The sequence below is a fragment of the Nannospalax galili genome, unplaced genomic scaffold (genome assembly GCF_000622305.1).
Source record: "Nannospalax galili isolate Female #2095 unplaced genomic scaffold, S.galili_v1.0 scaffold1518, whole genome shotgun sequence".
In the NCBI taxonomy this organism is placed as follows: Eukaryota; Metazoa; Chordata; class Mammalia; order Rodentia; family Spalacidae; genus Nannospalax; species Nannospalax galili.
Window position 1 is genome coordinate 22,776 of NW_008340935.1, and position 6,636 is coordinate 29,411.

Here is a 6,636-nt window from a genome sequence, read left to right on the forward strand (position 1 = left end):
CTCTTTGTCAAAAACCATATGGCTATATGTGCATGGAGTTAGTGTTCCAGTCATCATTTTTGTTCCACAGTCCACAGGTTCATGTGTCTCTTTTCATACTGGTACTATGCTGTATTTATCAAAAGATATCTGTTGTATAAATTGAAATGTCATGTGTCTCTTTTCATGCTGGTACTATGCTGTATTTATCAAAAGATATCTGTTGTATAAATTGAAATGAAGGATGAAGGTACCAGAAACGTTTTTTTATGTACTTGATTATTCTGATAATCCTGGGTCCATTGTGGTTCATCATGAACTTTAAATTTTTGTCTATAATTGTGTTGGGAGTTTGATAGTTGTTTCATTGAATTTGTAGATTGCTTTTTGGAGGATGGCCATCTCCAAAATATTAATCCTACAAATTCATGAGCATGAGAGGGCTTTCAATCTTTTGGTATCCAGTTTAAATATTTTCTTCCATGTCTTAAAGATTCCATTACACAAGATTCACTTTCAATTCCTCCATTTGACTTTATTAATGCAAGTCTAATTTGTATTATCTCTTTGATTTCCTTCTTGGTATGTTTGTCAAGTTGTATATAAAAGCAGGTGATCATTTGGACCTCATGAATATAGAAAGCTTTAGTCCAGCAAAGGACATATGGGGCAGCCTAGAGAATGGTAAAAAACATCTTTACCACATGTCTATCTGACAGAAGCTTATTATCTGGAATATGCAAGGAACTCAAAAATTATTAAGAATCTGAAGTGACCAGTTTAAAAAAATGGGTTGTGGAACTAAAGTGACAACTCTCAAAAGATGAGGACATTTTAGTCTGTGAAATGACAAAAAGATGAAGGAAATTAATGAATGCTGAAGGAGAAAGAATGAGCTTTCTCTAGGGACTAGCTCCCTAAGAAGTTACTTAATAGCAAGTGGGCAGTCCTAAACACAGGTACACATGAACACCTATACATGGACTTAGTGCAATAATATAGCAATATATATCAATAATATTTAAAGAAGAGGACAAGAAATTGAGAGGGAATGGGGAGCATGGGAAGAGTTGCTGGTGGGCTCGAGGGGATGGAAGTAATGCAAAGAAAATACTACTGTAAGAAATGCTTTAAAAATAAACAGAATCTTAAGCTCTCAGGGAAATGGAAAGTAAAACTATACTGAGATTTCATCTTAAGGCAGTGAGAATGATGAAGATAAAAAGAAACAAAACTTCATATGCTGGTATTGGAGTCATAAAAGATACAAGAGTGAGGTGTTCATGATTTTTTAAATTACCATCAGATCTGCTGTAGCAGGAGAGTCCCTGCATGAAGAAGGACCAATCAGGACTAGAGACCCTGAGAGATCATTGTGTGAAGCTGTGAAAGTTATGTCTTGGGTATGTGGAACCCCATGATGGCAGTGATTCTAGAGCCATGATGCATCTGCCAAGGAGACCTGCAATGCCTCCCTTTGAGACTAATGTGCTAGACATTGAGTACGGTGTTATATTTTTTTCTTTTTTCTTTCTTTTTTTTTTTCTGTGTGTGTGTTTTCCCTACTATTTTGGTACTAATTAGTTTTAATTTTTTCCTCACTATATTTGCATTCCTCCCTTTTGGAATGGTAATGCATATTCTGTGCCGTTGTATGCTTGAAGTATATAATTTGTCTTTTCTGATTTTATAGGGAATAACAGTAAAGAGATTGCCTGAGTCTCATAGTACTTTTTGGAAAGTTGAACAGTGTTGAGATTGTTAATGATTTTGGAGTCTGTTTAAGTTGGACTAAATACACTTAGCATTATGATGTGGTCACAATCCTGTGGGTGCCAAGCAGGGAATGTGATGGTTTGAATGAGGAAGGTTCCCCTTAGGATCTTGTATTTAAAAACTCAGTCCCTCATTGATGGTGCTCTTTTTCACTGGGGTTATGATTTGAGAGTCTCTACCCTTTCCCCAACATGAACTTTTCTCTCTCTGCATGTGACAGAGATGTGATCTTTCCACTCTTGGCTTTTGGCAGCGTACCTGTCTGATTATCTTCCCTTCCTTGCCATTGTTAACTTTGTCTTTGGAACCATAAACAAACAAACAAAAAAAACTTTTCATCCTTGGATTTGTCATGGTAGTTTATCACAGTAAAAGAAAAGTAACTAAAACAGATTTGGAATCAGAGCATTAGGTGTTGCTGTGAAGATCCTGACCATATTTTCTGGAGCAGTGTGGAAGATGGAACTTTGATGTTGGTTGATTTATGTTACCACAGGAGAGGGAAAGTAACTGGTACACATTCACAGTGAGATACTGCTGACCAAGAACAAAATCTCATCTTTTCTTTCACTTTTGCATATTTCAATTGAATATTCATTTTTTATGGTTCACTTGGCATACATAGAGGTCTGTAAATTTGTAAGGGGCCAGCAGGGATAGCAGCTTTTAAAAAAGGAAAAATGCAACACAGAGGTATAAAGGTTCAAATGGAAACAATAGAGCTGGAAGGTCTGAACGTGATGAAGCATGAGGGAATGTGGCCAGGAGAACTAAAAATAAAGATCTTTTGTAAAAGTTGTATGGAAACCTACTACATAAAACAGATATATCCTAAAATATATACAGGCACATATATCAAAGGGTTTCAATGGAGTTACCCTCCAACAGGGAGACAATACCCCCACATTGACACCATGATTAACAAACAGAAAGCCAAGTTACAGGAATGGTGGCCTCTTTTGTAGTTGTTTGCCAACTTCGTTAGACCAGCAAACATTGTAAGCTATTGTCAGTGCTCTTGGTTACCCTCCAGATCTTAGTGGTAAGACCCTATTGCTGAAGAAAATACAAATTTGACTCACAGAAAATAAATGAGAAATCAAGCTGGTCTTTCCTAGAAGCTCTTCCCTACAGGCTGCATTACAAAGTACTGCAAGATGCTATGCATGGCATTGGAGGAGAAAAATAATCATTAATTATTTGGTCCTTGTAAGATACAGTGGTGACTGGTCCAGGAAGATTGTGGCATGAATGTTGTGGAAGAAAAAAACCATTTCCTGATTGGTTTTAAGGCCTGCTTCACTAGAGAAAAGTCCTATCTGGCACCATTATTTAGACCAAGGACCTATGGCTACCTAGTTCATAGGCCTCAGTCAACCTCCTATTATTCTGATAAGTACATGTGCTATTAAAATTAATCCTTGTGACTTCCCATTTATATCAACAGATTAGTTAATCTCTCAACCCTCATTAGAGATTATTTTTTTGTAGACGATGCTTAACATAGAGACACACAACTTGACCACAAGCTAATAATAAGAGTCTGTGGAGTACTTAGCTCAAGATGGGACCTCTGTATCACAGCCTTTCTCCCCAAGTCCATGGCTTGTTGCATAAGTAGAAAGACTTGCATTCAGAGGCTGTGATTAACTACAAGGAAAATGTTTTCTGGGAGTACCAGGGCAACTGCATGTATGAAATCACAGTGGTTGTAGTATCACATGTAATTTCTGCAGAAGCTCAAACTAGATAAAATTCGAAAATGGAAAGTGGCAGGTGGGCACAAATTCCACCCCTTGGCCAGGCACTACTGGCAATCAAAAGTCACTGATTTTCATGGGTGTAGCCCAGTTCTATCAGAGTCTCTGGGTGAACGTTTAAGTGTGTATGTTTGGTGAAGATTTTATCTTTTCATTGAAAAATAAACAAAAAGAAACAAAGGACAAAATGTTGAGTGGGTAGGGAAAGGGATGAATTTGCCTCCAGTACAGGGAGGCATGGGAAATATGATCAAAATGCATTACTTGAAATTCCCATAGAATAATAAAAAGTGTGGGAAGAAACAAAAAAATGTACATCACATACCCTTACGAGTCCTCTTTAAGTGCTCACAACTTCTAACTTAAATATGGATATATGGGTAATAGCTGACTTTGTTTGTGGCTGTATATTTTATTTTTTTGTTGACCAAATACAGAGTTAAGTGGCTAAGAAAATATTTATGAGATATCTGTTATGGATCCATTTAGACTTGGGCTGTCATTCCTTGGAGACATTGAAATGTTGCTTCAGTTTCTTTCTTTTACATTTAATGTTGACAGATTAAATGTCGTTAGGGATTTATGCATGTCTTCTCAAGCCATTTCTTCTGGCTTTTTGAACGTGTCATCAGTTATTCTTTAATGACACTTTGTATTTCATTGATGTTCTTCCTTTACTAGTAGTAATATTGGCCTCATTTTGTCTTCTGTGTTGCTAAGGGTGGATTTCTTCTAGGACATTGTGTGTTCATCAGTTCTTCTTTACATTTGTATTCTGACATCTGTTCCATGAAAGATAAGTGTCTTTCTCCTCTGTGTATCCTGTTTGCTTCCATAAAATCACAAGTCATCTCTTTCTTTTCTTGAATTGATGCAATTCTTCACATACACTTCTTTGTCAACTTTACGAGATAGGTAAATTTTCTCCATGTGATTTTAGTTAATATATTCACTTATGGTTCTTTACATGTACTTTTACATTATTTCATGCTGTTCTGGCTCTGGTGCTTAATAACAAGTGATCTGTTTTTATGGAAAATTATCTGCCTTTGTAATTAGTTGCTATTTTGACCTAACAGGATTATTGATTTTTTGCTTATTATTTTTCTAATGCTTCCTATGATTTGGAAAGCAGAATTCTGTTAATATTTATTTTGGCTTGCTAAATGAAGTTCTTGTGATTGTATATCCATGCATTTCTCTATTCGTATATTCTCTACTTTATTTTATTGAATAAATTTTCTCAATTTAGATTTTATTTCAGGTCCTTATTTGGCTCCATAGATTTTTATTTTTGTTCACATGAATGTTTCTCAATAATGTCAGAAATTTTATTCATGGTAATTACACATTCTTTATATATGTACAGATGTGTGATTGTCTCAACCATTTAAGTAAACATCAAGACTTAGAGTACATCAGTGAAAACATACCAGAGAGAAACTCTGCAAATGTGAAAAATGTGAGAACTCCTTTACATGGTTGTCAAGTTTTCATTTACATCAGCGAACTCATACGGGTGAGAAACCCTACAGTTATGAAACTTGTGACAATGCCTTTAGGCAAATATCAACATTAAGATTACATCAGTGAAATCATATGGGGAAGAACCCTACAAATATAAACAATGTGACAAGACATTTAAGAGAATATGAAGACTTAGATTACATCAGCGAATACATATGTGAGAGAACCCTTACAAATATGAAGAAAGTAACAGGGACTATACTTCTGTGTCAAATTTAAAATCACAGCAGTGAATTCATACTGGAGAGAACCCTTACAAATGTGAAGAATGTGACAAGTTCTTTACTGACAGCTCAACACTTAGGAAACATTACAGAATTCATACTGCAGAAAAACCCTACAAATGTGCAGTATGTGACAAGTCCTTTAATCAAAAATCCAGTCTTATAGTACATCAACAAATACATACTGGAGAGAAACCCTACAATATGAAAAATGTGACAAGTTCTTTACTCATATGTGAACACTTATGTTATATCAGCTAATGCATATGGGATAGAATCCCTAGAAATATGATGAATGTGCCAGGTCCATTACTGAGGGCTCAACACTTAAGAAATATAATAGAATTCATGCCATGAGAGAAACCTTACTGATATGAAGGATGTGACATTTCTTCTACTGCAAGCTCAGCACATGGGGAACATCAGAGAATTCATATTGGAGAGAAACGCTACAAATGAAAGGGTGTGAGAAGTCCTTTATTCGTCTAGCAACTCTGAGCGACATTAATGAATTTATAATAAAAGGAGTCATATATATAATACAAATATGTATGATTTGGAAATTCTTTTAATTATATGTGAAATGGTAGCCGTTATCAAATATTCCTAATGCAAAGGCAACTAATATATATAGAATGTGGTAAACCCTTTACTCTGTTATCAATCCTTAGAAAACAAACAATCTGTCCTAGAGGGATATGTTTAAAAGTATGGGAAATGATGACACATTTAGATTTATATATTACAAAACTCCATAATATACTGAAGAAAAACAGGATTAAATACAAAATTTTGAAATCTCTAATAAAAATTTATTCTAATTTAATAGAACAGTTCACAGTTGGGATAAGCTAGAAACAAAAATGTAAGAACGTCTTTGCTTTTCCATCCAATCTTGTGGAATATCACAGAATCCTCATTTTAGAGAAACCATAATGCTTAAAAAAATGTCAGTCACCAGTAAGAAATGACGCCTGTCTTAGGAAGCATCAGAAATTTCATAGTGAACAGGAGCATCCCAAAATTCCTTGATCAATATCTCTTTATTTACTACCAAAGAACACAAAGGGTGAATAAAACAAGTAAATATCAAGGAGTTGCCACATACTCTGTAAATAACAGGTGAATATGTGAAAATGTTCGTGCGTATATGCAGCTTGAAAAATCCTAAAATGTATGAAGTAGAAGTTTCTCAATTTACATAAAAAAGGGGAACAATATCCAAGTATCAAACTTTTTTAACCATGGAAAATATGTTCTAAAAAGTCCAGGACACAGTACAGTGTTAGAAATATGCTAGAGTAGCATAAAAGTGAATAGCAATTATTTCTATAATTAAGTGTAATTTAATTTATTTAATGTAATTAAAT